Source organism: Herpailurus yagouaroundi, unplaced genomic scaffold (genome assembly GCF_014898765.1).
Source record: "Herpailurus yagouaroundi ecotype Mexico unplaced genomic scaffold, PumYag 29, whole genome shotgun sequence".
In the NCBI taxonomy this organism is placed as follows: domain Eukaryota; kingdom Metazoa; phylum Chordata; class Mammalia; order Carnivora; family Felidae; genus Herpailurus; species Herpailurus yagouaroundi.
In genome coordinates this window covers 109,526,928-109,539,978 of record NW_024412377.1, presented here as the reverse complement: position 1 = coordinate 109,539,978, position 13,051 = coordinate 109,526,928, and the positions used below count along the sequence as shown (strand labels likewise).

The following is a 13,051-nucleotide window of genomic DNA, read 5'->3' as shown; positions in this document are numbered from 1 at the left end:
GTCATGCTTTTAAAAGGAATACTTCAGATTCGAGCTGTTATCTTGGCAGTGGTCTCAAGAATGTTTCTTGATGACCTCATTGTTGCTAATTAATCACTAGCATATAGACAACACAAAGTTATTCATATAAAAAATAGAGGCAGCTAACAGTAGCTTGCTTCAGAAATCATTTTTATTGAAGAAGAGAGAAAATGTGAAATGGGTTTCACTGGAAAGTATTGTAAGAGCTCTGTATGACTAATTCCTAAGCTCACATTTGGGCTGAGTCCTGGTGGCTTTGCAAATGAATTTAAAAAGAAAGGGCAGACAATAGGAAGGCTGGTTCACTTTCATTGCCTTCAGCTGGAAACAAGCTAGTGCCCACCTCCACCAAAGCTGTGCCTGCCCTGGCTGCCTCAAGTACAAGCGTATTCTCCAATGTGGTCTTGCAGGTTTTCATTCTCCTCCCTCAATGACTTTTATATCAAAGCTGCTTTATTTTCAAGTTCACATAATGGGACTCCAACCTAATACTTGCCAAGTTCTCATTGATCCTTGGTGTGGAATAAATGTGAACACTGCCTCATTAATCCTCTCCACGGTCCTTGGAGAGAAGTGGCAAGCAATATCCCATCCATTTTGCGGCGGAGGAAAGAAGGGAAAAGTAAATTGCACACTTTGCATCTGTGCCCAGCCTTCTGGACATTTCCATCTGGATATCCTGCTGGCTTGTTAAACTCAACTTACCCTGAACTGAACTCATTCTCTTCTTCTTTTCCAAAATACATCCTTCTTTCTGGACATTGTGTCTTGGTTAATGGGACTACTATACACACAATTCCCTTGGTAGAAGCCTCTGAGTCATCTTTAATTTCTCTCACTTTCTATGTTCCATCAGTTATAATGTTAGCTTCCTTTCCACAGAAATAGCTCTGAAATTCATCTCTTCTCTTCCAACAACCATGCCCCAGTCTTTTGCTCTACCCAATGTCTCATCATTCCTTCTCCAGATTAATGCCAAAACATAAAAAATAAGATAAAAAAAACCCACGTTTATATCCAATTTAGGTTTTTCAATTTGTCCTTTATACTGTCTCAAAAAAACAAAAACACAGACCAAAACCAGTCTTCCTAACATCAAGGCATTATTTTGTTATTTTCTGCTCAAAAAAGTCTGATGGCCTCATATGACCAACAAACACAATGCTGACCCTTGTCTCATCAAAGAGATGTTTTATAATTGGGCACAACTCACACCTTCAGTCTGAGAACTTGTCTACCACTTCTTGTTCCCGTGTACTACCTACTTTAAAAAAATTTTTTTTTAAATATATGAAATTTATTGTTAGATTGGTTTCCATACAACACCCAGTGCCCATCCCAAAAGATGCCCTCTTCAATACCCATCACCTACCTGCCCCTCCCTCCCACCCCCCATCAGCCCTCAGTTTGTTCAATTTTTAAGAGTCTCTTATGCTTTGGCTGTCTCCCACTCTAACCTCTCTCTTCTTTTTTTCCTTCCCCTCCCCCATGGGTTCCTGTTAAGTTTCTCAGGATCCACAGAAGAGTGAAAACATATGGTATCTGTCTTTCTCTGTATGGCTTATTTCACTTAGCATAACACTCTCCAGGTACTACCCGCTTTAGACACAGGGCCATGTTGCTGTTCCCCAAGTGCTTTTCCCTGTCCCCTAACTTAGGTTCATGATGAGTTTGCCTTTCTCTCAGCTGATTAGTCAGGCAAATTTATAGTCATTCTTTAAGGCCCAATTCTTATGTTACATCTTATTTGTTATCTTTTTTGGCTCATCCATCTGCCTACTTTCTTAATTAACCTCTCCTTCTGGGTTTTCATAACAATTTGTTACCATTTATCGCACTTTGTTTTATAGTTAATGATCAGCATTTCTCAAAATAGGATTTAAGTTCCTTGAGGACAGAGCCCATATTTTATTCATCTCTGAACTATTTTTTAAAATTAAAATTATTTTTTTTTTATTTTAGAGCGAGAAATAACATGTGTGGGAGAGGGACAGAGGGGAAGAAAGAGAGAATCTCAAGCAAGCTCCATACTTAGCATGGAGTACAACATGGGGCTCCATCCCATGACTCTGGGATCATGACCTGAGCCCATGCTATAGTATCAAGAGTTGGAAGCTCATCCTACTGAGCTACTTTGGTGCCCCTTGTCTCTGAATTATTAGTACTGAGTGTAGTGCTGGGTACTTACTTGGTGCTAAATAAATTTGTATATCAATTTATAATAAATAATTGTTTAAAAACAAATTTTATCATTTTTAATACAGTAAACCTGTAACATATGTATTTCTGATCCCTCATTTACAGATAAACAAACTGAGCCCTAAAGAAGTAAAAATACTTTTCCATGGCCTGTTTAGCATGAGAGCCAGTACGTAAACCCAGGATCCCTATCTGTAAACCCTGATTTTAGTCCTCTGTACTGGACTACACATAAGCAGAGTTATAATTGGAAATTTGGTACAGTGCCCAATTTTGATAAAACAAGCATTTCTGGTTACTACAACTTGTTAGATGTTGTTCGTATTGAGGGATTATCAATGTCCACAGTATTGTCCATCATTCCTAGTGTTTTCTGTACCTGAAGCACATAAATTCTACCATATTTATGTGTGGAGTAACAATAGACCCTGTATGGAATTGAATATAAATGATGTTTAAAAATTATTGATTGTATAATGGAATCTAGTCAAAGGAATTTTGCTGTGCTTGGTCATTTTCTCTTTCTGTCCCCAACCCTCACAATATGTTGCTGAGTATTGATGAAAAAAAAATGCACACAACTTGGTTGGTTCCTAGAATTAGTCCATACTGTTACTGGAGGGAGGTATGGAAAAGCTTTTCTTCTTCCAGATTTTTTCCTCTATGACCTGAAAATCCTCCCATTAAAGTCATTAGTAGCAGACCACAAACATGGACATTTCTTTTAGGAGGTCTTGGAGTGTATCTCTTTGCATTGTCCACATTTACTTTTTGGAGTAGCTATTACTTATCTACAGCTAATATAGGGTCTCACCTTTAATTATTAGCTCTGAATTAATCTAGACTGCTTAGTAAACAGATAGTCTTCAGCCTTGTTTGCTTTCCTTTCTTAATCCAGGTACTTAAAAGAACAGAGGACAAGTTGGCAGTTTAGAACTCTAATTTAGTAGAGACGGTCACAGACCCCCAAGCTCATGGACCCTATTAAGGTCTACCTTTCCTTTCTGATAGTCCCAGTACACCTCCAACATCGGTTACTAAGCCCTACATTGTCAAGTCTTCCCAACTCCTCACTCAAACATTCTGTTTTCTGTTGCCCACTTCACATTCTAGCAAAAACTGTTCCTTACTAATTTAAGAGCGTCTAGCTTTAATACCATATAGATACACAGCTTTTGATGATTTTAACTTCTGAATTCTGCTTCAACTTGTAATGGCAATGACTGATGTTTACTTAAGCACCAAGCACTTTAAGTACTTTAATGAAAGTAGTAGATCAATTGGAAATACAGCCTTGATTCTTTAATACTCTCCCAGTCTCACCCCTCTCTCAGGTATGCACATCTATTTTCCTACCAAGAAGTGAAGTTTATTTCTCCATCTCTCAAATCTAGGACCGTACATTTTGCTTTGGACTACAGAATGTACTTGAGTTGGCAGTGTGCTGGTTCTGAGTGAAGGCCTCAAGGGTCCTTTCTCTTGGAGCTCCACCACTGTCATGTGAAGAAACCTGGACTAGCTGTTGGATGATGAGATCCATGTGGAAGAGAGGCCAAGTGTCCTCGCTAGGACCATCTTAGGCCAGATTATACCAGCTAACCCCCAAACTTGTAAGAGAGCTGCCTGTTCAATACACAACTAATTGTGGATGTAACAGTGAGCCCAGCTGACACTAACCAAAACACCCATATGTTCCATAGACTCCAAGAATAATGCATGGTTATTGTTTTAAGCCATTGGATTTTGGATGGTTTGTTTCACAGCAATAGGAAATTACAGTCTAATGCTTTACTCAGCTATTTTACCTATGTTCATAAACCGCTGACTATTTTCCACTAACCACAAAGATATTGGCACTCTCTACCTCCTATTTGGTGCCTGAGCTGGCATAGTAGGAACCACCCTTAGCCTTCTTTTTTTTTTTTTTTAAAGTTTTTGTTTATCATTGATAGAGAGACACAGAGCGTGAGCAGGGGAGGGGCAGAGAGATCGGGAGACACTGAGTCCGAAGCAGACTCCAGGCTCTGAGCTGTCAGCACAGAGCCCAACGCGGGGCTCGAACTCACCAACCGTGAGATCCTGACCTGAGCCGAAGTCGGTCACTTAACCAACTGAGCCACCCAGACGACCCAGGAACCATCCTTAGCCTTTTAATTCGAGCTGAACTCAGCCAACCCTGCACTCTACTAGGAGATGATCAGATCTTTAATGTAATTGTCACTGTTCATGCATTGGTAATAATCTTCTTTATGGTAATACCAATCATCATCGGGGGCTTTGGGAACTGATTGTTGCCATTAATAATTGGAGCATCTCATACAGCGTTCCCTCGAATAATTAATACAAGCTTCTGACTTCTTCCCCCATCCTTCCTACTCTTACTTGCATCATCAATAGCAGAGGCCTGTGCAGGAACCAGATGAACCGTACGTCCTCCTCTAGCTGTCAACCTAGCCCATGCAGAAGCATCTGTGGACCTCACCATTTTTTCCTTGCAGCTTGCAGGTGTTTCTTTAATTTTAGGTGCTACTAACTTCATTACTACAATCATTAACGTAAAACCCCCTGCAATATCTCAATACCAGACACCCCCGTTTGTCTGATCTGGCCTAATTACTGCCGTCCTGTTACTCCTATCGCTACCAGTATTAGCAGGTGGAATTACTGTGTTACTGACAGACATAAACCTAAATACTACTTTCTTTGATCCTGCTGGGGGAGGAGATCCCATCTTATGTCAACACTTACTCTGATTCTTTGGACACCCAGAAATCTATATTCTAATTCTACCAAGTTGTGGAATAATTTCACATATTGTTACCAATAGGTGACAATATTCAGGCAAAAAAGGAACCCTTTGGTTATATGGGAATAATCTGGGGCAATAATATCCATTGGTTTCCTAGATTTCATTGTATGAGCCCATCATATGTTCACTGTGGGAACAGACGTCACACAAGCATACTTTACATCAGCCATTATAATTATTGCCATCCCTACTGGGGTAAAAGTATTCAGCTGACTTGCCACCCTTCATGGAGGAAATATTAAATGATCCCCAATGTATTATGAGCCTTGGGCTTTATTTACTGCAGGGGGCCTAACAGGCATTGTACTAGCAACTCTTCATTAGATATTGTTCTTCATTACATGTACTGTGTAGCAGCACACTTCCATTACGTATTATCAATAGGGGCAGTGTTTGCTGTCATAGGAGGTTTTGTTCACTGTTTTCCCTTATTCTCAGGATATACTCTTGATAATACCAGAGCAAAAAATCCACTTCACAGTTATATTTGTAGGCTTCAACATAACATGTTTCCCTCAACATTTCCTCGGATTATCCGGAATACGTCGACATTGCTCTGATTACCCAGATGCATACACAACTTGAAACGCAGTCTCCTCAGTAAGCTCTTTGATTTCACTAATAGCAGTGATACTAATAATCTTTATAGTATGAGAAACCTTTGCGTCCAAACAAGGAGTAGCAACAGGAGAGGCTTAGGAAATTTAGGGTTAACAACATTAAGTTCCTTATTCAACTTCTCACCATAAGTGATAGGGTCAGGATTTGAGCCAAGATGGTTTTAACTAGAGTTTGAATACTTAAATATTATGTAACCCTGTTCCCATTCAGGGACATATAATTTATAACTTAATTCACGGACTCATTACATCTTTAAGAGAAATAATTTAGTTCACCCTCCTTGATTTCTATTTGAGGAGATAGAGACCCAGAGTTCACTGATTTGTCTAAAGTTATAAAGTCACACCACAGTCTGAAGGTTTTTTTTTTATTTCTCCTTAGTAACTCATAATTTATCTTTCTTGGTCAAGAGCATGTCTTTTTCTATTGGGTAATTGCAAGTTTCTTGAGATTTTGTTCTTTGTCTATGTCTGCCTGGGTATCCAGCACAGTGCTGAGCTCTTCAAGGGTTTAGAGCATATTTATTAACTGACTAATTGTTTGCTTGCTTGAATTTATTTGCTTCTTAAATCTTCATTACTTGGTTAACAGGCAAAGTGGCCATGGCTAGCAATACCATAGCGGGGGAAGGCTGGCCAGCCAGCTCGTATGAAGGCTGTCTGCTCAGGTTTATATCCACATGGAAATTCTCATCCTCTGCAGTTTTTATATTTCTCTCCTAGGAGGTACAACATCTTTGTTTGCTGAATTAACAGGGCTGTATTTTGTCAGTGTGCCTGATAAAGAAAAGTGCCCCCTCATTTGGGAGAAACTTCTTCTATGAGACTAGATTTAAGTTCCAGACTTTTGCATTCATATATTGCTTACTAAGCAACTGTCCTTTAAGCCCTGAGACAAATTTAAGAAAAGTCATTTGGATAAGATCACGTAGCATACAATTCAACCAAGTCTTTAAATTTTGGCTATTTCTATAAGCCAGGGAATTCAGCTATGAGATAGAATCAGTTAAACTGATGATATGAAAGGTAGACATGCTCTGGGGCAAAAGGCTTTAAATATCCATTTTTTTCCTATTTCTTGCTCTTATCCTTTGCAGAATAGCATGGCAAAGCAAAATTAGTGATTTTCTTTCTATCATACTGCACATCCTCCGTGAAATCTCACAGCAGACACTCATAGTCATTCCACAGTGCCACTAAAGATTTTTGATATGCTTAGGGAAAGAGATTGTGCTTCTTTCACACTTGCTTCTTTCCCTTGATTTGCTCCTGTCTGCACCTATATAATATATGTGGATTAATGACAGATTTTCTAGAGATTGGAGATGGATTTCTAGTCATATGATAGGGTAACAGCAGAGGCTGGTATAATTTTAGGCCAATTAAATGTAAAATGTAAAACTGTTATTTTGTTTTTAATTTTCTTGAGAAAAATTGGGGAACTATAAATCGCCTCATTAATCTGAAAATGTGATCATCTTTTAGAAATTAGGTTGTGTTTTTAACATTTGAGTGTCAAACATTCAACTTTTAAATTGTTAATATTTCAGGATAGTTTAGGAGAAAGTACTAGATTAAATAATAAGGTAGGGTGGGTGATCAAATTCCTTCTATCATTCTCTATAGACTTCACTTTCTTAAAGCATCCTGTTTACTGAGACGGGCTACTCTTTTTCTGCCTTTCATTGCTCTCTTGCCAACTGGAATCAGACCAAGGCTACGATAAGAGATCACACACTGGCTGACATCAAGAAGTGAAACCGAATCTCATTAAAATTCTCCTTCTCATTAAAGAAAAAAAAATGGTGCAAATGTGGTTCTACTGTCTCTGTTTTGGGCAAACAAATATAAAAGTAACATTCTCATTAGTCAGATGCATTTAACTTTTTCGAGGCACGCCAAATTCTGCAGCATACTGGGTTGTTAGAACTCTGTGTGTGTGTGTGTGTGTGCGTGTGCCAGCATCTGTGGTGCTGAGAAGTCAACAGGGAAAGGGCAGAAAAAGGATTTTCCTCCTGAATGCTGCTTTTTTGCCTCAGTGTTTCTCAGGTTATTGTAACTAGACAGGAAGCCCTGGTGTTGGCATTTCACCATCATCGTTCTACTGTAGAGGGATAGCAAAACTTGCTTTCACCTTTGGCTTTTCAGCTGCTGAGAAAAGGAATTATTTTTGTAAGAGATTACGCTCAAGAAAATGGTGATAAAACTGATGGGTGTTAAGTATCCATAATAAAAAAAAAAAACGTAGGGGCACCTGGGTGGCTCAGTTGGTTAAGCGTCCGACTTCGGCTCAGGTCATGATCTTACAGTCCGTGAGTTCAAGCCCCGCATCGGGCTTTGTGCTGACAGCTCAGAGCCTGGAGCCTGTTTCAGATTCTGTGTCTCCCTCTCTCTCTGACCCTCCCCCGTTCATGCTCTGTCTGTCCCTGTCTCAAAAATGAATTAACATTTAAAAAAAAATTAAAAAAAAAAGTAGAATTAGTCAAGCCACATATTCATTGAAATTTAGTAAAAAATCTCCCTCTGTAAAATGTATAACTTTATCATTTTGGCATGGGAAATCAGAACATAAATACTCTATTTACCAGAGAAATGTTTTAAGGACCACTGAAAGCTTGTTGCATCTTCCTAACATGACTATTAACAGGCCTCAAGTCCTTGCTGGCTGTTGGCCAAAGACAGCAGTTCCTCATTCTTTGAGTTTTTCCATAGGGCAGTTCACAACGTGGCAGCTTGCCTTTCCCACAGTGTGGGAGAGGGAGGAGAGAGAGAGAGAGAGAGAGAGAGAGAGAGAGAGAGAGAGAGAGAGAAGTTGTGCCAGATGCCAGCCTGTCTCTTTGTAACCTACTCTTAGAAGGAGTTTCTCATTACCTTTCTGTATTCTGTTCATTAGAAGTGAGATGCTCACTTCTGCTCCCTCAAGGAGAGCAAATTCTATAAGCACCATTTTAGAGGCTACTTACCACAAACTGTATGATTCATAAAATTGGATTGGATTTCAGGAGTTATTAGATGTTTTGTGGGAAGTTTGTCTTTTTACACACTGACTGTAATAAAATATTGACATTTTAGTTTATTTTCATGGCACTCATATTCTGCATTCGATTTATTTTATTTTTATTTTATTTTTAAAATATTTACTTATTTTAAGAGAGAGAAAGAGTGGGAAAGGGAGTGGGGGAGGGGCAGAGAGAGAAGGAGAGAGAGAATCCAAAGCACTCTCTGTACTGTTAGTGCAGAGCTCATGTGTGGCTCAATCTCACTAACTGTGAGATCATGACCTGAGCTGAAATCAAGAGCTGGCCTTAATGAACTGAGACATCCAGGATATTTATTTTAAAGTATCTTCTTAGATCTATTAGTCTTGATTCATCAACATAGGAAAGGTTATGTAAATGTGTCATTAGACATTATGCTCCTATGGTTTTAAAACATGAGTTATTTATGGCCTCTAATAACTGAAAACTATTGCAAAACATGGAAGTGGTGAAAATCAACTTAATTTTATAAAGCAAACATAATTTCAGTACCAAATCTTAATAAAGGTAGTATAAAATAAAACTCTGAACTAATCTCACATACATATACAGATACAAATCTTGAATAGTAAATCAAATTCAACAGGGTGTTAAAAGAACAATACATAGATTATTTCAGGAATACATTAGGCTATCAACATAATGCATTATGTCTGTAAATTAGAAAAAAAAACTTTTATGCTTATATAAAGTTTACATGGAGTATCCCATCCATTTAAAGAAAAGAAGGTTTAATAAGCTGTAGCAAAGAATTTGATCTAAAGTGAAACTTAGGGTCAGCACTTGGGTGGCTTAGTTGGATGAGCCTCCAACTCTTGATTTCACCTCAGGTCATGATCCCACGGTCATGGTATCGAGTCCTGCATAGGGCTCTGTGCTGAGCACCCCCCTCAGCCCTTCTAAAAAATAATAAATCTCTAAATAATAATTGTCTCTCTAAAAAATAATAAAGAGAAACTTAAATAATAATAATAAGGAAAATAAATAAATATGATAAAACTTTTTTCTATGCACTAAGAATAAATAACATATGAAAGGTACAATAATAAAGCCATTTCTACTAAAATCCAGAAAAAAGACAATGTTTTCTACCATCAGTATGATTTAACCTTGTTTTGGAATCACAATAAACTCAATAAGTCTCCAAAATGACATGTGTTATAATTGCTGAAAGAAGTAATTCATAATAACTAAGAAACTGTTGACAGTTTACTAAATGACTGTAATTTATAAGAGAACAAGGAAGGTGGTTGGATAGAGAAATATACACTAATCTATTGCTTTCCTCTAAAACTACAAAAAATTTGTATTTGTTATAGGGGATTAAACATGTTTAGGGGTAAATTAATAAATAAGTTAAAGGTTCTATGAGAAAATACTATGCAAGGACATGAAACATGATGTAATCAAATGAAACAATACAATATATATTTTAACAGGAAGCTAGAATATGGAAATATCAGTGTTTCCAAATTTACATATTACTTTAGTGTAATTCTAATAACACTCAAAATGGTTTAATTTTAGAACTGGATAAAATTGTCTCAAATTTCAAATGGGATAATAACTAAGAATACCCATGAGTATTTTATAAACAGAGTGACCAATGCGGATTTGCTTTACCAGGTGTTAAAATACATTGTCAAGCTACCGTAATAAACTAGTATTTTTTGATACAGAATTTGACATACAGATTTCTGGAGAAGAATAGAGAGTTTAGAAACAGGTTAAAGAATATTTGATAACTTAATGTAAGACAGTGTTGTTTTTTTCAATTCACTAGACAGAGACTTATTTAATAGGCCATGCTAACACAGTGATCCATCCACCCATAAGAAAAGAAATTTGAACCAATACTGCATGTCATTTCTAAAAATATATTCCAGACAGAGCAAATATCTAAGCATAATAAAAACATCTTTTGTGGGTTAGGATTATCTATATTACTCTAAATGTCTTTTTATATAACCATACAATATCTGTCATTTATATGTATTTATAAGAATAGCACATAAATACTAGAGAACTAGACAGCTATTAAAAACAATGAGTTAGGGGGCGCCTGGGTGGCGCAGTCGGTTAAGCATCCGACTTCAGCCAGGTCACGATCTCGCGGTCCGTGAGTTCGAGCCCCGCGTCAGGCTCTGTGCTGATGGCTCGGAGCCTGGAGCCTGTTTCCAATTCTGTGTCTCCTTCTCTCTCTGCCCCTCCCCCGTTCATGCTCTGTCTCTCTCTGTCCCAAAAATAAATAAACGTTGAAAAAAAAATTAATAAAACACCATGGGAAAATTAAAAAAAAACCAAAAAACAAAAAACAATGAGTTAGATAAAGACACAAAACATAAATGATGGTTTCCAGGCACTGGGGGTAGAAAGAGGTAGGGAGTTGTTGGGTGATTGTAAAGTTTCATGTAGAGTTTAAGTTACACAGTATGGGAGAGTTCTGGGGATCTCTTGAACAACTGTGTGCGTGTGGTTGACACTGTTATACTGTACGCTAGGAAATGGTTGGGAGGGTAAATTTTATGTCATATGTTTATTTTTTCACAATAAAAAATTGAGAGAAACAAACACAACACCCTCTCCCCTCAAAACCAATGACGTAAATAAGTATGTTTTGACCTTGAGTGATAATCATGATACATGTGAAATGAGAGCTCCATGAAGGCATAATTTGTATCTGTATTATCCACAGCTATATCCTCATTGTCTGGAACGCGTAGTATGCTTAGTTAATCATTGGTGAATGAATTTATACATTATTAAAATAAAACAAATGCATACAGTTTTTGTAAAAAAAAAATCCTATGTTTTAGTACCCACATTTTATTTTCTTAAATAAATTTATTTTTTTTTGAGAGAGAGAGCACACACATGCATGAGCAGGGAGGGGGCAGAGAGAGGGAATCCCAAGCAGGCTCCAATTTGCTGGTGCAGAGTCCGATGCGGGGCTCAAACTCACGATCTGTGAGTTCATGACCTGAGCTAAAATCAAGAGGTGGACACTTACCTGACTGAGCCACCCAGGTGCCCCTGAGTGCCCACATATTAATGAGTATGTAGAAAGATGGAAAAGGAGTATGCGTGTGTGTGTGTGTTTGTGTGTGTGTTGTATATACACAGAAATATCAGCTTATTAACATTGATTAAGTAAATAGGTTAGTATTGAGGGAGGAGAAGTATTTGTAATTACTAATGAAGTTTAGTCTCCTAATTACAAATGTAATTACTCTAATTCTCCATTTTGCCCTACGATGACCCAGACCATATCAAGACTCTAGACTTCTCAAACTGCCTTGCTTCTTTTCTTTGAATTTCCTATGTATTCTTATGTATGACATTTACAGTAGTATTTCACACATGCTTATGTCATCCTTAGTGTTCTCCATTTTTATATATACATGTAAATTTTTCTCAACAGGCTCCAAGTAGTTCATTGAAGATAATTCAAGGTAGCAATAAATACTGAGTCTTGAACTGAAATGGATTGTAGTTGTATACCCCTTTTGAGGACGAGCGGTCCTATGACACGAGAACTCCAGAAGTACAAATAGGAAGCTCATAATGAGATTTAATGAAAATTCTAAAGAATGCAGGCACAGCTGAAATAAAGGGCAACCACTTAACTAGAAAGCACATAGATCCCAAGATCCACACCTCATTGGAAATGGCACCATCTTGGCTCACTGGGTAGGGAGGCTGCTAACTGCCTTAGTGGTGAGACTTGCTGGAAATCTGCCCTCTAGGAAGTCAAGGGAGACCACCCACTAAAAGGCCAAATGTCTTAAAACTTACTTGGTACTGGGAAGCTGGGAAGTTGTTGGGCACTGGGTGGTACTGGCTGCTGGAGAGGCTGCTGTGTGCAAAAACACAATGTACTTGTGTGCAGAACTCCAGCCAGTGTGGCCCAGGAGAAGGTCCGACTAGGACTTATTACACCTCCAGCCTCATACAGCCTCCTGTGTGGGTGCATAGACATTGGACTAAGGAGAGGGGCTGGGGCTGAGCACATACCCAGACTGCCCTCAGCTCCCAGCTCCACTGTGGACAATGCTGGAATAGAGAGCTAGAGAAAGCACTGGGATGGGTGGGGTGGAGGGTAGCAAATTCTGGAGAAAGCTGTGTTCTTATGGAACATATTATTAGAGAGATTGTGTGAAATAGCAGTGAGGAAAAAGTACTGAGTAAGGGTCTGTGGTGGCACCCTCACCAAAACCCTGAGGAGAAAATCCCTCGCCCTTCAGTGTCCCTCCAGTGCCCTCTGATGACAAGGTTTAACATTGTTGGTTGGAGGCAAGAAAAGGAAGAATGCTTACCAGGTCCAGATCCATTATCAGGGTCAGGCATAAGGTGTGCATTTAGTG

The 13,051-nt window shown here is 38.4% G+C and overlaps 2 pseudogenes; both read left to right on the top strand.

Annotated features, from left to right (window-relative positions):
- The first annotated feature begins 493 nt into the window (after positions 1-493).
- Positions 494-5,226, top strand: LOC121042007 (cytochrome c oxidase subunit 1-like; annotated as a pseudogene).
- On the top strand, positions 5,121-5,728 carry LOC121042000 (cytochrome c oxidase subunit 1-like; annotated as a pseudogene).
- The last annotated feature ends 7,323 nt before the right edge of the window (positions 5,729-13,051 follow it).